Source organism: Gorilla gorilla, chromosome 1 (genome assembly GCF_029281585.2).
Source record: "Gorilla gorilla gorilla isolate KB3781 chromosome 1, NHGRI_mGorGor1-v2.1_pri, whole genome shotgun sequence".
NCBI lineage: Eukaryota > Metazoa > Chordata > Mammalia > Primates > Hominidae > Gorilla > Gorilla gorilla.
Genome location: NC_073224.2, coordinates 158,504,833 through 158,523,035, shown reverse-complemented (window position 1 = coordinate 158,523,035; position 18,203 = coordinate 158,504,833). Strand labels below are relative to the sequence as shown.

General features: G+C 37.4%; 1 long non-coding RNA gene across 1 annotated transcript; it reads left to right on the top strand.

The window, feature by feature from the left end:
* The first annotated feature begins 303 nt into the window (after positions 1 to 303).
* LOC129528660 (uncharacterized) lies at positions 304 to 15,518 on the top strand. The gene is made up of 3 exons (XR_008673938.1): positions 304 to 351; positions 4,930 to 4,982; positions 15,436 to 15,518. It is a non-coding gene; the product is annotated as an uncharacterized lncRNA (long non-coding RNA).
* The last annotated feature ends 2,685 nt before the right edge of the window (positions 15,519 to 18,203 follow it).

Below are 18,203 nucleotides of genomic sequence, written 5' to 3'. Positions count from 1 at the left end.
GGGAGAGAGTGACAGGTGAAGCCAGCTGGGCTTCTGGGTCGGGTGGGGACTTGGAGAACTTTTCTGTCTAGCTAGAGGACTGTAAATACAACAATCAGTCCTCTGTGTCCAGCTAGAGGATTGTAAACACACCAATCAGCATTCTGTAAAAATGGACCAATCAGCACTCTGTAAAATGGACCAACCACACTCTGTAAGATGGACCAATCACCACTCTGTAAAATGGACCAATCAGCACTCTGTAGAATGAACCAATCAGCAGGACATGGGCCGTGCCAAATAAGGGAATAAGAGCTGGCCACCCCAGCATGCAGCAGCAACCTGCTCTGCTGCCCTTCTATGTTGTGCAAGGTTAGTTCTTTTGCTGTTTATAATAAATCTTGCTGCTACTCAGTCTTTGGGTGTGTGCCACATTTAAGAGCTGTAACACTCACCGTGAGGGTCTGTGGCTTCATTCTTGAAGTCAGCGAGACCAAGAACCCACCAGAAGGAACAAATTCTGGACACATCAGGGAGGGAGGGAGGGAGACAAGCAGACTTGATAAGAAATGGCAGATTCTGGTGATTAATTTTTTTCCTACATGGCCTACAAACAATGTGTGTGATGTAAAGTTACCAGGTAGTGTAGTCTGATATTTACTCAGTTATTGTTACTTGGCCCTTGTTCTCATTAACATCTTGCTCCTGAGATTTTCCAAGTATTTTATTAACTGTTCGATATATGACTTTTTAAGACTTTTTGATCATTCGAGACCTAAGAAAGCTATCCATATTCTTTAAATTGGGTCATTATATTTATTTTGTAGAAAATCATTTATCAGAAAAAGGGTAAAAAAATTAGGACAGAAAAATAAGTTGGCTAGGCAGTGGCTCATGCCTATAATCCCAGCACTTTGGGAGGCCGAGGCGGGTGGATTGCTTGAGCCCAGGAGTTTGAGACCACCCTGGGCAACTTGGCAAAACCCAATTTCTACAAAAAATACAAAAATTAGCCCTGAGGGGTGGTGCACACCTGTAGTCTCAGGTACTCAGAAGGCTGAGGCAGGAAGATTGCCTGAGTCTAGGAGGTTGAGGTTGCAGTGAGCTGTGATTGCACCACTGCATTCCGGCCTGGGCAATAGAGTGAGACCATGTCTCAAAAAAAAAAAAAAAAAAGAAAAGAAAAAACAAGTTGTGTAAACTTTGTAGGAAATACAAATGGTCATGGTCTTCAAATGTGTATGTAGCAGGGGAGAGTTGGTGTCAGGCGGATGTGGGTTGGATTCCTTCCTCCTTTGCTAGATGCACCTGTGGTCTCTCTGAGACTCAAATTCTTCCTCAGTGAAATAGACATCAATTTTTTGACATTTAAACCAAGCAGAAGAGTGTAGACCCTCTTCTAGACTGAATGTTTGGTACTCAGTCAGCTCTTGGTAAATATAAATCCTCCTTGCTAAAATTATTTTCTTCAAAATACTTCTGGTATTTGTTTTAGATGACAGTTCCCCAAATTGAGAACTTTTGTTACAAAACTGCTCCAGAGACATCTTTGAAAACCCAAGGCTGCAACTGCCGTCGGATTTCAGAATGAAAAGAGGTTTTCCTCTGGCCTCTTTCACTCCTCAGTGGACTTTAAAGATGTTGGGAACGATTTGGTCTTGTTTTATGTGTCGTGGATTCTCTTTTTGTGAGATAGTTACCTAAATTAGTAAAACATGTAGACAGCAAATGAGCCAGACTCGCAATAACCCCCTGAGCAATTGGCCCTCAACTACTTACTTCACAAGGTCGTGTTCAAGGCTGGGTCAGGAGATTGATGTGTATAAAGACAGTTTAGATTCTTTGCAGAAAAGTGTCCTTGGTGTCATTGTTTATTGCCAGTAAGAATGAAAATATCACCACCACTCTCATTAAAAGAAAATTGTATTAAAGCCTACTTTAAACTTGTTTCTTAGGTTTGTCCTGATAATACGGAAGGAAAAAAGTTTCCTTCCTACTTCCTCTCTTCCTTTTTTTTTTTTTAAACACAAGCAAACAAAAACAAACCCCTCTAGTGCTCCTATATCCAAAGGAAATGAATTGCATACATACACATCATCATATTAGTAGTATGCCCCAGCAGGAAATCTTGAAATGATTGATACTTAAAGTGTTATCGTCTCAAGTGGAAACTCCCGTCAAATACAAATGTACAACAGTTGCATTTTTTTCCTTCTCTTTCTTTTCTGCAAACATGTAATACAGCCCCAAAGAAATCATGCTGGCCAGCTTCCTTTCTCTCTATTTAGTGCCTTCCTTTTCCTCTCCCTATCTCTCCTCATTACCCAGCCCCAATTTGTACACGCACTCCATCCCCCCAACCCCCACTCGTCTCTAGTACGTGAAAATAGAAAAGCATCTGAGTATCTGGGCAGCCTATCAGTTTGCTTAGGTTCATTTTAGCTAATCCAGACGTCCCACACAGCAGGGGGAAAACTGCTGTATCTAGTGAAACAAGAGCATGAATAATTAAAACTCTGTTATTAATGAACTTCCAGTCGTTATGTAAATGAAACTGATTTCAAGTCTAATTTGTCAGCCTGAATTCTTTCTCTGTTCTTCCTTTGTCTAGGACAAGAACTCATCATAATGGACTTGATAATAAAACACTGGTAGACATGCTGTGTGCAGTGCCCATCTGAGTTAGGGCTTTTACCGTGGTTAATTGATACAGTTACTCCAGAACAAGTCTATAAGGCATTTTGTATAGCTCTAAGTTTTAAAAGCCGCTCTTTTTCCTTTCGACAGGACTGCCTATTCTTTGCGCATACCTCATTATCATTTACCTTTACATGAGGGGTGGCATATAATTACTGCCTAGTAAATAGTTTCTTTTGCGATATCCATGATATTCAAAGACAGCAGAGTTCAAAAAGGTCCAGGGGAAGAGAAGGCTGTAGTCTTCAGAGAATGACAAATAGCCACCAGGGAGAAAAAAAAAAAAAAGAAGAAGAAAAGAAAAAGGAATACTTGACAAAGTGCAGGACCACTAAGAACCAGTCGCCCACTGTTCCACCATCAAGTGTCACTCATGCTGTTGGTGGCATTGTCCAAGTGATACTGTGTTGTCGGTGGTCACGTATTTCAGCTACATTGTTTAGATCTACTGTATTGTTTGTGAAATCATTCACTGTTAAAATGACAGCTTCAAATATCACAATTTGATTTCCTATAGTTACAAATATTTTACACAACATAAAAGCAATAATTCTTTCAATAGAAAGCTATTCAGCAGTGTCAACTCATTGACAATTATACTAAGTTCTGATCTTTTTACATTTGGATTTTGAGAATGCTTGTGTATTATTTTTAGGGAATTGTATAAATTAGATATCAGAAATTAATTACTATTTTGAATATGTGGCACATGATTTTTTCACTATAAGATAATATATAAATAAGTAAAAGAAACTAATTTGTATTTTGGATCTGTTTGCTACATTAAATATTTAATTTCGTTCCATGTTTAGAAGGGGAAAAATGATCTCCATTCAGAAAGATTTTGTTTTTAAGCTGCAAGTGTTAAGAATATCATTCTTGCTAATCTAGTAGATTTTTCATTATTGAAATCATAGTACAAAGTAATATTAAAAATGAAAAATTTTTCTAGATCCCGCAAATGTTGGTACACTAACTCCTAGTTTTACGTCCCTATAATGGTATTTATAGTGCTTTTCTGTCACTGAACTTAGAGAAATGTTGTCTCACTGTTTAGCTCTGCTATCTTTTGTTATTTTGCACCATTGCTTTGTTTATAGTACTAAAGAATAAATGGTATACTAATCACTTTTGTCCAAACAAAGAAAAATGAAAATCTCAGCATCTGCCTGAAAGATGATCATTAGTCCTGCAGAGATCCATCATTATAGCTTGTGGTACACACATCTTTGGTCACCTGAAATGTGCCAGACACTGGGCTAAGCAAGGAAAATGAAAATTTTAAAACAGAGCAATTATTTCAAAAAAGTGAGGAAAGACCAAGTAACCAATATTTACAATATAATATGAAAGGTACTATAAATGAGAAAGATACAGTGTACCACATGTGTACATGTGTAATGTGTCAGAGAAGTATTGTAAAGTAATCTGCAAGAAGCCAGAAGATAGAATGCTTCAGAGAAGACCATTATGTCTGCTTTGTCTAATGGCAAAGTATTACATGGCCTAAGCCCACTGTTAGTGTTGTCAGGTGCAAGGGTCTGGTTTTAATTTGATTCTTTTTCTCCCACATGCATTACGTGGCAATTCATGCCTCAATTTCCCAGCCAGCAAAAGGTATACAGTTATTAAAAAACATGTCTGATTTTCATGATATCAAAGTGTAGGCTGAAGGTACAGGTTAAATAAATTTGGTTTCGTGCAGTTTTACAGGATTTTGACTAGACCATGGCATTACAGCAGGGACAGTGCAATTTGAGGTCTCATAATGCCCAGCTTGACCCTGCTCCAGTGACTGCCCTGCACATATCCATCAGGTTTGCATTGAAGAGATTTCATCTCTATTGTGCCTATGCCAGACCTTGCTATAACCACTTCTCAGTCTCACATTTTGATTAAACTTGGAGTTTGTCTAACTCAAACTAAACCTAGCAACTATCTACATTAAAAGACAAAAGCAACCCAGTGATAAGTACAAGACATGTAATGACATATAACATCTCTCTCTCTCACGCGCACACACACACACATACACACATACACACATACACACATACACACTATGTCTTTTTGTTTTCAATTGATAATATGGCTCATGGGGCTAGCAAGTCTGTTCATTTAATTCCTAGCCAACTCCAGAAGTCATAAAAATGCATAATCTGAAATTAAAGTCAATTAAACCACATTGTTTCTTTGGAAAGTTAAAAGGAAAATACACATAAGTAATAGAAATCAATTATTGTATATTCCCAGGCTTGTTCTTATAAACTGAAGAGGTAATCAATCACTCTGGAGATTTCTACAAGGTAATTACTGTTTATTCTTTAATGATAGTGCCGTCTTCCTTTCTTCCTTCACACCAGCCCTTTGCAGCTGCCACCTCTAAGAAAGCAAATAAGCTACAGTTAAAAAAAAAAAAAAGAAAAAAAACGACTGGAAGAAAGTTGGTGTCTTCATAATGTGGACAATAAGACTGCTGAACCTCATCCCCTTCTGTGACCTGAGGCTACAATACTTTATGGCCCTTGCTGTATATACACATCATAACTGCTTTTCAGTAATAAATGCAGCCATGGCTTTGAGAAGGGGCACCGCTGCATAGGGAGAATTAATGAGAAATATCTTTCTTGTGGATGTTTAGTCATTTACAGGAATTAGGTACGAAAATAAGAAGCAGCTAAAAAAGAACATGGACCAGTTAAGAATTTAAAACAACTAGCATCCAACTAAATCTCGTCCCCCTCTTTAAAAAGACAGGGAGGAAAATAAAGAGTAAAAATAAATGCTACTGCTATTATCGAAAGCCAAAAGCACTAACCAAGAGATTTTACAGCGCTTCAGTCAGAGCCTAGCTAATGAATATAAGTTACCTTAGCCGGTTTTAGCTGACTTTGAAATTAAAGTCTCAAACCCTTGCATGCAGGGAGAGCTGGACTTGAGCAAAATGGACTTAATAAACTCCATTGTGCGGTTAGATCCCTAGTGAGATTTCCTGCCCATCCATGACCAATCGGTATTATTTTTTCAGTGACTGGTACTTTTGTGAGCAAGATTGGGGTTTCTGGGAGTGATTAGCACTTTTCACCCTTGATTGACAGGTTCAAACAGAAATGAGACAATAGGAGGAGTCATTAGGAATTCAAATGTAAGGTTGGTGTTTGCAGGCTTTGGGATTGATTTTAATAGAAAGGAACAATATATGTAAGAAAAGGAATTAATGTTAAAAATGTTAACTTATGAAGTATAAATTAATCTTTTCAATTCAAAAAAAATCAGAATTGAAATTAGTCAAAAATAATATGGATAGGAACAGCAAAATTTAAATGTTTTTTCTAAATACTTTGTAGACAATGGATATATTCAGTTCTTTGCCTTAGCTATTTAAGACTTGAAGATTTAAAATTTTAGGGAAATTCTCAGTATTGAAAGTTTAGATTTGGTTTTCTCGAAGATTGAAAATCCTATAGAAACAAATAAGTATTGTTTTTCTAGGGAAAAGAAAATATGATGAAGTTCTCCATTATATCTAGGGAAGATACCACAGGGAAATAATTATGGAGAGTGATTCTAGCATTGACCAGTAATTGATAATTGGCCACAAATAATTAGGGTAGTTTCTTCACTGGTATAAATTATGCTAATAGCTCAGCCTTGTCCCTAGGTGTTGATACTGGTTTCTTATAAGTAATTTTGCTTGAAATTCACATTATAAATTTAGCATACTATACTTGAAACTTTAATCCTGTTTGGCCTCAAAGCAAAGGCAGATAATTCAGAATTAAACAAGCCTGATCAAAGAAGAAAAATAAAATGGACCCCAACATTTGTCAGAATTTTTAAATCAAAGTTGATTTCTTATGGAAAAGAAGTTTTCTGTGACAACAATGAATACAAACCATGTTTTTAAAAAGCAAAACTAAAGAAGGGCAAAACGTATTATTTGAAGTCACCTCGGAAATTTGAATGGAAGCATTTCCAATAACCTCGTAAGTTGTTAATGTTTAAAGGATGATAGCATAAATTCAATACCCTGTGCACGGAATAATCACTGCATCAGATTTTTATGCATATCCTGTGTGTAGCTCAGCATTCAAGCTGGATTTTTGAATATGTTGTGACTAATTTATGCCAACTTTTCATCAACCTAGCATTTTTCATTTTTCAATTGACATACAAAGTTCTGTAATCTGTGTGCTCAGTGTGTTAATATACTGAGATGGTAAGAGAAAATCCAGTGCATCACAACCACAAAAGTAAACTGTGAGGGAGCCTCAGTGGAAGGAAAGGATGAAGAAAATAGTACAACCCAGTGAGGGGTTAGTGTTAGGTTTGATGTGGATTATTAATAAACCGCACTTCCCACATCACGAGATGACTTCTGTCCTTTTTTGACCAATCCACCTAGCACCTGTACTTCAATTTCCCTCCAAAAATTTAAAGCATGCTCTGTCAGTGGTTCTCACACTTTCCTGCAATTGGAATCACCTGAGAATCTTTCAGAAATTCTAAGACTTGGCTTCTGCCCCACACATTCTGGTTTCTTAGTGTTTATCAGCAGTCCAGGAGGTTTTGATATCCAGCAAAATTTGAGAACCATTTCTGTAAATGCTTTCTTCCTCTGTTTTTTCTAATTTGGTCTGAAAAGGCACCAGTGTCCTCTCCTATACATGGTTTTTAAAAAATGCTTCTCCATCTTGTGGTTGATTTCAGGGACACGGCTCCTTGATCTGCTGTCTTTTCTGAGAAGCGTCACATCAACATACCCAGTGCTTCTGTTAAAGTCGCTTACAGACTCTCATCCACTCTCAACTTCTTTCTTATTTTCCCTTTTATACTCTTTCATCCCCTAAATTACTACAGATCAACTGTTATCCATCTGAGTTTTCAGCTCTTATTCAATTTCCTATCTTTAGCTATCTTTGGTGTCTTATCCACCAGTTTAAGCATGAAAAAGTTTCCTTTTCAGCATTACCTATTTCTTTCCCTTTATCTAAAAAAACCACAGGCGGGCTCCATTCCTTTCTTCAATCTTCATCCAAGAGCTAAGTTAAGACCCTTAGTGATTTTTTATCTCATTATAGTGGACTTCTGTTTCAGACTCTAGTTTTCTATCTGTCTTCTCCCAATAGGCTCATCACTTTCCTGTACAAAATGCTACTGTCAGACTTCTTGTCATTTCCCTTGCTCATTATGAACACCTCGTCAGTGTGCTTCTTAAACACATCCTATGCAATTCAGCCCTTTATTCTCTTTTCATAGGCTCCTTCTGTTCCAAGCTGTCCCTAGAATTATGGGTCTGGATAGGAGTCAGCCTGTGGACTGATAGCCATGCTTAATAAACGTTTCTGCACCAAAGAGCTTCTGCAGAGGGCGATTCTGCAACATGGATGACCAAGAGTCTCTCTAGAGTTCCTGGAATTGCTTTAGGCCTTAGAAACACATGTGTTCCTTAAGTCATGTTCTTCTGCCTTTCAACAACCTATTTTATTCTAACGCACACATCTGGTACTGCATCAGAATCATCCAAAGAGCCAGGAAGGAAGACCTAGGACTGATAGTTATATACATCTATAACTGTTCTGTTTTTCTTTTGTTCAAGTTATGCAAATTATGTACTTATTTGAACAATTATAAAAAGAGTGGCTGCTGCCCTTTGGCCTTCCACATCAAGGGCCTGTTTCCTGCATCAACTGAGCTTTGTAAAATCCATCATTATCCCTGCTTCTATCCCCTGGTGCTCCTGCTCACCATTTCCCTTCCCAACAGATTCTGCCCCCAACTGCTCCCTGTACCCAGCTGTTCCTCTTCCCTTTCTTGTTCGCATGCCCTTTTTCAAGTTCCACATTTTCATTTGCTAGGTCACCACCTTGAATTTTCTCAACTTCCTCTTGTAAATTTACTTCTTGCCATGGCACTTTTCTATGACAGCTTTTCAAATAAATCTTCTTTCGGAGGCAAAGAAACACACACAAAAACATTTTTTAAAGTCAAAGAAACATATACCAGTGAGAGAACCCTATCTTCTTTGTGGGTGGGTTGTATTTCTGAACTATTGAACACACATACATGTCACATGATGATGGATGTCAAGTCCTGGATGTAGAAACAAGTTCAAATTAACGTGCAGCAGGAATAATTGCTCAAAGATCAAAAAGCAAATTTCAGTTGTCACATAGTGAGCTTAAAATGTCACAAAGCGAGTTGAAAGGAAGAATACAATTATTTTTAATTTATTAATTTCAAGTAAAGTCATTAATGCACAAAGGTAGAAAGAAGCTTGGTTTCCCTGAGTTTGGACTTCAGGTTTGGTCAGACCAGTTTCAAATCCTGACTGCAGTTTTGCTAGTAACCCTCACAAATAATTTAACCTCTCATAGTCTGTTTCCTCACTGGTAACAGCAAGGTGTAAGTAATATTTTATTTCAAGGATATTTTTGAGGTCTAAATAAGATAAGATCTGTTAAGTACATTGCAGGATTGGGACGTAGGTAGAACTCTGTAAACGGTGGTTGACATTATTATTTGCGTGCCTTAGTAAATCTACCACCAAATATCTGGGTATATTTTATACATTTCTTGGGCAGCTCTGATATTATTCTTTCTTCAGACCACCACAAATCCATCCCTGGCATTTGACATATCAATACAAAGATATTTATATTTTCTTGTCAATACCTTAGCATTATTTAGTATTATGTATACTTTGCCCATTTTTCATTCAGGAGATGTTTTAAATGGAAAACATATTAAGCTACTCCACATGCTTTCAATATAGTATATCTGTTATCAGCCTCTGTAGCCACTAGATGTCAATACAATGTTTATCTGGAAGGTTTAATAAGGACTCATTAGTATCCTATTTAATGATTAAATAACGTACTCCCCTTGCAAGGCATTTTAATATTGAAGGGTTTCTGAGAATTTTATGATAATATTTATGGAATTTACTCCACTAACAGCTGAAATGCTTCACCTCATCCAGGCATAAACAGTTGTTGAATAGAAACAGTTTTAAGCCTGAATCGAATTAAAATTGTGAAGAAAAATGTATATAGGCCGAATATAATTGCCCTGATTGACTTTCTGCAGGTGCTTAACTTGTGGAAACGGCAACGAGGTCTTTATTATTCAAAACCGGATAAGACCTAAATTTTATATTTCATTTTAAAGATAGTATCTTACCTTCTCATAGTTATGACAGTAATTCAGAGAGAAGAAATAACCTAGGATGTTTCTAAAATCATTTTCTTCAGTATATTGGCTATTTAATTAGTGATTTGATTAAAGATAATTTAAAATGTTACCAAAAATCAGCTTTAGGAAGTTTGGGTTTTTACTCTTCAATCTCTAACCCTCAAATTACAGTAAATAACTTTTTCCTGAACATACCAGTTAACTTCATTATTTTTTGAAGCACCATACCAGTACAGAGAAATGTAATTTAAATCTTTCCTTTGAAATTAGGGAGTCATAACTTACTTGAAAAATAGGCAGAAATTGACCTCAAAAACAAACAAATAAAAATAAACAAAAAATATTATCTTTATCTGGGGATGTTACTTTACTAGATGATTTTTCCCCCCAATTCCAGCTTTATGTGTTTGTTCTCTAGATATTTATCATTGAACCTATCTGTTTATTTCAGCCAAATAAAGAATAAAAGAACTTGGAAAATCCACTAGCCTAAAAGAAATCTTGCATTTAGGCCGTGCACCATGGCTCTCACACCTGTAATCCTAGCACTTTGCGAGGCCGAGGCAGGCGGATTGCCTGAGCTGAGGAGTTGGAGACCAGCCTGGGCAACAGTGAAACCCTGTCTCTACTAAAATACAAAAAATTAGCCGGGCGTGGTGGCACACGCCTGTAATCCCAGCTACTCAGGAGTCTGAGGCAGGAGAATCTCTTGAACCAGGGAGGTGGGGGGAGGTTGCAGTAAGCCAAGATCACACCACTTGCATTCCAGCCTGGGCGACAGAGCAAGACTCTGAAAAAAAAGAAAAGGAAAGGAAAGGGAAAGGGAAAGGAATCTTGCATTTAATCTTTAGTCTGTATATCTCTTGTTACATGCTCTAGTAAAATCCTATATTTCCAAACCCTTCCCTAAATGAAATGGCACCATAATGAAATTTTAGGATGAGAAATAAAATTTTAGGACAGCTTTAAGAAGATTCTTTTTCTCTTTGCTTTTCTTTCCACATACATACTGCAAGTTGGTAACATTTTACATAAGATTATAATTTAACATAGTGAATGTTTTAGGAAGGAAGGGAATAAAAGGAGGGAAGGAGGAAGGAAACTGAGAGCAAAAGTGTCTATTTGAGAACCCGTTCATTTCTTTCTCAACCACTTTATGGAAATTTTCTCCACAATTAGGACCCCAGTGCCTGTTATGTGAACTCAATGGATCGATGTAAGCAAATTAGAGATAGAGGGAGGAGAGAGGGAAAGAGAGAGAGCAGAAGGAGGATGAGGAGGAGGAGGTGATGATGGAGAGTGGGTGGGAGTGACAGAGGGGATGGTGTGATCGGCAAGAAAGGTTTGTGAAGGCTCAGGATGTTAAATTGACTTTTGCGATTGTCTCACAGTTTTGGCAGAGGTCGTGAGTAAGAATAAAAAGTAACTGTTATCCCACTTTCAAGGGAAAATTTATCCCTGCACTGTTCTGTATGGTAGGCCTTCGGCACAAGAGTCTATTGAGCACTTGAGATGTGGCTAGTGGAACTGAGATGTTCCAGAACTTATATACACATTGGATTTCAATAATGTAGTGTGAAAAAAATGTGAAATATCTGATTAATACTTGTTGCATGTTGAAACCATAAAATTGTAGATTGATCCAGTTAAACGTATTATTAAAATTAATTTCACCTGTTTCTTTGGACATTTTTAATGTGGCTACCAGAAAATTCAAAATAATGTATGTGGCTTGCATTATATTTCTACTGAACTGCACCATTCAGAAGGGCTTTGCTAATAAATAGCAAAATGGTGCTTTAACCCTTAACCCATTACCTGTCTCCAGGTTAATATTGTGAGACTAGCTGGAGAGTCAAGAATGCTTTGTGAAAGAAAACTATAGGCCTATCAAGGGTAGCGCTGCAGCATCTTATTTCCACTGGGCAAGGGATGTGAGTTTTTTTTTTTCCGCCACTTCAAGATAAACTTCAAAAGAGAACCATTTGTTTAGATGTAGATGCAGAGCTGAAGAGGAGACTGACACCTCATACAACATGGATGTCCACGTGGTTGCAAACACTCTTGGGAGGCTCTTTTCCTTGGTATGTGGAGTTGAGTGTCCACAGAACTCTTAGAATAACTTGGCCTAGGCCTGTTGCAGTTGGAAAGACTCAGAGGCAGAAGTTAATGAGGAGAAGAAGAGGGAGAGCAAGGAGATAGAAGGCAGAGAGCTCTTCCCCTCTCCCTATCACAGGTCTTCCAGTGTAGGCAAGCTTGAGCTGGAAAAGAGAAAGGAGCTTCGAATTGGATATGAAATGAACGTTTGAGTTTGGATAGAATGGGATTTTGTAATAGCTGAAATTGACACTGTTAATACATGTAAAGTACTAGAAAACCTATGGAATATGCCTGAGTTTAGGGGCAGAAAAGAATCATTATGTTTATTGTCTGTCTCCCCCATTAGAAGTTAAGCTCCAGGAAGATAGGATTGTTGTGTATCTTTTGTGTTGTTTTGTTTCCACTTCATACTCTAATGAGCCTTAAATAGTACTTGGCCCATAGTGGGTGTACAATAAATATTGGTTAAATGGATGAATAGATGAATCTGACATGATATGATTGAAGCAGTAGTTGGATGGGGAAAGATGCTTCCTGGTATGCCTACAGAGTCTAGCATGTTCAATAACCTGGACACTTGTGTTCAGAAAAGCAAGGTCCATGTCATTCAGTGAGCATGAAGTAGCTGGTACATAAGGGGAGGGATTGCTGGTCAGTTCAGCAAATGCAGTCCATTTTAGAAATTATAGAGTAGAGTCAAATCACTGCATGATGCTATACTATCAAGAACTCTTTTAAATTTTCCTTGCCAATAGACTCATATTAAGGCTTGTGATGCTTAAAGTATTTCCAGTGCTTTAGAGTTATTGAACATTTTTCAGTCAGTAAGATCCTTATGAAATTTCTTCCATCATTCATGGCCAATTACCTTTGTTTTTTCAATTACTGGTCATTTTGTTTGAGATTGAGTTTTGAGTATGATGAATACTTTTCATCATTATTTTATGTAGATTCAAGTAACAGTGAGAAAGATCATAACTCTGGCAAAGATTTATGCTGCCACCAGTATAGTTCCTAACCTTTGCTAAGAAAACATTTTGAGAGGTGGTATGTGACAACTGCACTAGGAACCCAGGGCCTAAAAGCAGTCAGAGTCATCACAATTCATTCCTTAGGCTCCCCAAGTCTTTAGCCTTCTATTTCCTTGATTTCTAGAGCTCATTGACATCAATTGTTGTACCTCAAAATCAACAATAAGGATAAAACACAATGCTAAACATCTAGTTTTGTTTTTTTAAAGAAAACTTGTATCTAAACACTTTTTGAAAATGACACTCATGGGCATAAGTCATTACTGCCTTTCAAAATATAGGATGGTGGTGATTATTTTGTCTGAGTATGTGAACTTAGCTAAAAAGATGCATGCATAATCAGCTTCTCCCCTGAGTACCATCTCAGTTTTTATTACTATTGTTTACGTCTTCACAACTCTTCCTCTTTCTCTGCTGTCTGACATCTTTGCTCAAAGGTATCTACTAGCCTTTAGGTGACATAGGTGAGCACTTTCTCAAAAGATTTTTAAAGCATTATGCAGATTTTAGCATAATTTGTGAAAAAGAATTAGGAATACCTATTTTACTATGTTACAATTTGACCAGTGTTAGCCTAAGATGTGCCGTCATTTGATGGATGAGGGAAAAAGAACGCTAAAACCTTTAATAATTTTCTAAATGAGTTCATCTTTCCTAAAGAGAAAAACAATGATCTCTCATACTAAAAGGATTATTTGTGGGGAGGAGATGGACAGAGAAGTACAAAAGACAAGAAAAACTGTAAGTGATAAAGACTGGGACAAGTAGATCAAGATGATAGAAAAGACACAAAGAGTAGGAATATCAAATTGCTGACAACTCAAGTGTCAACTCGGGTTAATAGTGCCCTTCCTGGAGGAGGATGTTCAGAAAAATTGTGAGGCTATTACAATCTGTGTAGGAAAGCTGTCATGAGTAGTTAGTTATCTCTGCCACGGGTGCAAGAAGCAGGAATAGGGCATAAGTGCCGTGTATTTCCATTTCTATTCCAGAAGGGAAAGTTCTCTGCTACAAGAAAACCAGTGAGTGTTCAGAGGAAGCAGTGCTTCCACAGGTGTCAGGGAATCCCAGCTATGTCAACATTGAGGAACGTACGTCTAAATTTATATTTTCCACTGAAGAGAAAAGCCTTTACACTAGACACTTAAATATATGGGTAGGAAAAAAAGAAAGAAAGAAAGAGAAAGAGCATAAGTGACAGAGAGAGAAAGAAAAAGAAAAAAAGGAAAGAAAGGGAAAGCAAAAAAGAATGAAATAAGGAAGAAAGTACAATCTTTTGATTAGATCACATCCTTTAGGTCTCCACTATTATACCTTAAAATACTGAGAGAACTTGACAATATGATTGGTGAGGTAGTCTAAGTAAAGCTGCAAAAATATCTAAGTAAAGCAGCAAAAATTGTGAGGAGTAGGAAATGTATCAGAAATTGGGTATGAACCAAATATTGTCCTAGTGCTCAAGAAGAGAAAAAGATGGATTATATTTACCAAAGAAACAATGTCCCTTCTCCTTTCCAAAGTGAACACCTCCTCCACCTGTGCTCTTTCACCTCAAGCCCAGATCCTTCTTCTCTTCTCTTTCTAGACAAATTTATTGAAACATTGTTGTGCCTGCTTACCTTCCATTTTCCTTCTCCCATTATCCTGTCAATTCTTTTCAATGGATTCCATAGAAATCTCACAAAGTTGCTATTTAAAGGATTCCTAAGTGTCCAATTTCTAGTACATCATTAAACATGTCCCATTACACCTTCTTTCAGATAACATTGTGCAGTTTAACCTGTGATATCCTGTGTTTTTTCTGCAGTCATTCTACCTTTTTCTCATTCTGGCTTCTCCTTCATTGACTATAGATATCCTCTCAGATTCTGTCCTCAGATTCGCCATTCCAAATGCTTGATCTTAGAAATTTTATCAACATCCATCGATTAAACTGTATTTTCAAATCACCCACATTTACCTGCCTAGTCCAGGTGCCCTAAATATTACTGGTTTTGCATTTTAGCTGCCCTGTGGAAATATCCATGGATGTCCCACACATAGCTCATTTCAACTTGCCCAAATAAAACTTATCCTCTCTGTTCACAGAACTACTTTTCCTTCTGTTCCTCAGATTGGTTGACCATTGCCACTAACCCACCCTGGAACCAATACTATGTACCCACCATGCACTGTGCTATGGTTTACATGTGCCATATCACATAATAGGCACACCAGCCCTCCAAGATGGATTATTATACCCATTTTACAGATGAGGAAATGGAGACAATAAGAGGTTAAGTAACTTGCCCAAAAGGCCACTAGGCTGATATATCGTAAAGCCAGAATTACTCCTAACACCTGACTATCCTGACAGCCAATAATATTTTCATGCCAACCTGAAGAAAACATGTATAAATAAATAAGGAAATGTGGATTCATTCTGTTTCTACAGAAAACAGGGCTGGAGCAGTGAAGAGAAATTACATGAATATAGATTTCTGTCAATGTATCAAAGAACTTCTTAAGAGACACAGCAAAGAAACAAGTTTCCTGGCAAAGTGACGGCTTCCAACACAGGACAGTTGCAAAATGATCTTTTGGATAATGAGAAAATGTAGACTACACAGACTCCTAAAGTTCACAATATGCCCTGGCACTCCTGCAGTTTGTAGGATAGCTCTTCAGTAGTTAGTTTATTAATCCTGTAAAGAACAAAACAGATGCATGCAGCCATTTAGTAAATATACTGCATGTTAGAGAATCAATATATTTTTGTATTAAACAGTCTAAAGTCATGAAAACTTTGGTAACGAAAGGCTAGAATTTTAAATAAGAAGAAAGTGTTTTTTATTTTAGTGATTCAGCTGCTTCAGGTCATGTTGTGTTCTCTGTTTTGAAAAGCAGCTACCACAGCTGCTGCAAACATTTTTGAATGATCCATCACTACGATGTCATTCTGGCTGCAGCATCATCTTGTGTGGCTCAGGAAGGAAGAGGGGAGAAAAGTGTGAACGGAACAAATGGCACACTGTGTTCCAAAACTGAAGAGAGCATTTCTTGTATATTTGAGAGTAATTTTTTTGCATTGTTTATTTTTGGGGGTTTTCTTTAAACATACACTTTAATGTATTGTCTTTAAAAAAAAATACTGCTTTCAGAAAGAGTCTGTGCTCAACACTTGGCATCCTGCGATAATTATTCCTTGGGGGAGTCGGTAAATAGGAGCAAGGGGCAGGAGGAGTCATTATCTCCAACTAAAACTACAGTGGGAACATCGGAGAGGTGAGGTATCAGATAAGAGATGCAGGAATCCGTGCTCGGTTCCTGTGGCCGTACAGGCTGGGGGATATCCCCAGGGCTCTAGATGATTCTGCAGAGGCCACTGGCAGGTGCCTACAATGAGACTCTGTTCATCCACTTTAATTAGCACCTCATCACTTTCAGCTTGGTGTCACCCAGCTGGCTACAGCTAGACGACACCTCCAGCTTGAACTGGGCTCCATTCCATTTTCTTGGAGCTTATCGAGACATGTGGTGCTTTCTTTAAGTGCAGCTGGTGCTGGCACTTTCATTGTAAATTTAAATCTCTGTTTGGAAAAAGGTGATAAGAACAGTTTGTTTCAAGTCCCTGGTGTTTAAGCCTTAAGCAATTCCCAGCAAATACATTCAAGGCTCCTTCTGGTTAGATCGGCTACAATTTGTAGTCGTCTTATTAATAGTGGCAGTGTTCAGATTCTTCTTAATGCTATACACATTAAGGAAGTCGCTACACTGCATCACGATTTATCTGTGGTTCAAAGTTTGTGCTGATTGCTTTTAGCATTTTTGGTGATGCTTGTTGATCAGTGTAAGTTATGAGAAAAATACTGGCATCTGCATGCATTTATTTGAGTTTTTTTTTCTTGTTTCAATGGAACAAAAAATGAAATGCTTACTAGATGCATTCTGTTTCATTGCAGTTATTTCTCAATAACTCAGGGTGCTAATATCCAAGACTGCACAGTGAGCTACAAGTGAAAGCTTAATGATCTTCTGTTTTTCCATACAGTTATTGCACCATCAGTATTTAACTCATTTCTTTATAAAACATCTTATTATATATTGTGCTTGAAAGTATTGTGTAAAAATAATGTCTATTAATGTATTTTGTAACCAATTTGTATATCTCTTGGTTTTTGTCCCCAAGATTGGCAAACTTGATTAAAATATTTTTTCTTTTTTAAAAAATTTCTTCTTATGGGCTGGGCGTGGTGGCTCATGCCTGTAATCCCAGCATTTTGGGAGGCCGAGATGGGTGGATCACCTGAGGTCAGGAATTTGAGACCAGCTTGGCTAACATGGCAAAACCCTGTCTCTACTAAAAATACAAAAAAAAAAAATTAGCTGGGTGTGGTGGCGGGCACCTGTAACCCCAGCTGCTCGGGAGGCTGAGGCAGGAGAATCACTTGAACCCAGGATGCAGAGGTTACAGTGAGCCAAGATCGCGCCATTGCACTCCAGAGTACAACAGAGTGAGACTCTGTCTGAAAAATAAAAAAAAAAAAAATTTCTTCTTAAATGCCTTTAGATACTCTGTAGGCATCAGATACCCACATTTTGGAGATAAGGAATGAAAAACTGAAATTAAAATTACTTCCTTTTTATATAGTATTCTCAGCAACCTTACGAGAGACAGGGAAAACAACCTCAAATGGATGACTACAGTACTAAAAAGAATGTTGATTATTGCATCCTTCTAATTTCTTTCTCTTTCTCTCTTTCTGGAACTAACAAATAACCCCAGTGGAGGAAACATTTCCTATGTGATTTTACATCTGAGCAAATTTAACCAGGAAAGTCTTGTTTCTAAAGCTTAAATTTTGTGGAATTATTTCCTTATTGATAGTTTATGGGGTTTCCTAATTTAGATGTCTTCATTTGTTCTCTTAACTCAAAATCACACTTTTATTAGTAACATTTTAAGTCAAAATGATAACCTTAAGTTGCAACCGAAGTTTTATGGACATTATCTAATATAGTTTTCATGAAAATTCTGATTTTTTGTAGGTAAGGAAACTTAATTTCACACAAATTAAGTCATGGGCTGGTGTCACATAGCTGATGATAGAAGAGGGAGGTCTCAAGCCTAGTCTCTGTTATGCAGCACAAGGCTGGAAACCAGCTAAAGATTCTTCAATCAGAATCTTCCTCCTAAGAAACAAGAAACAAGGGCAACTAGGA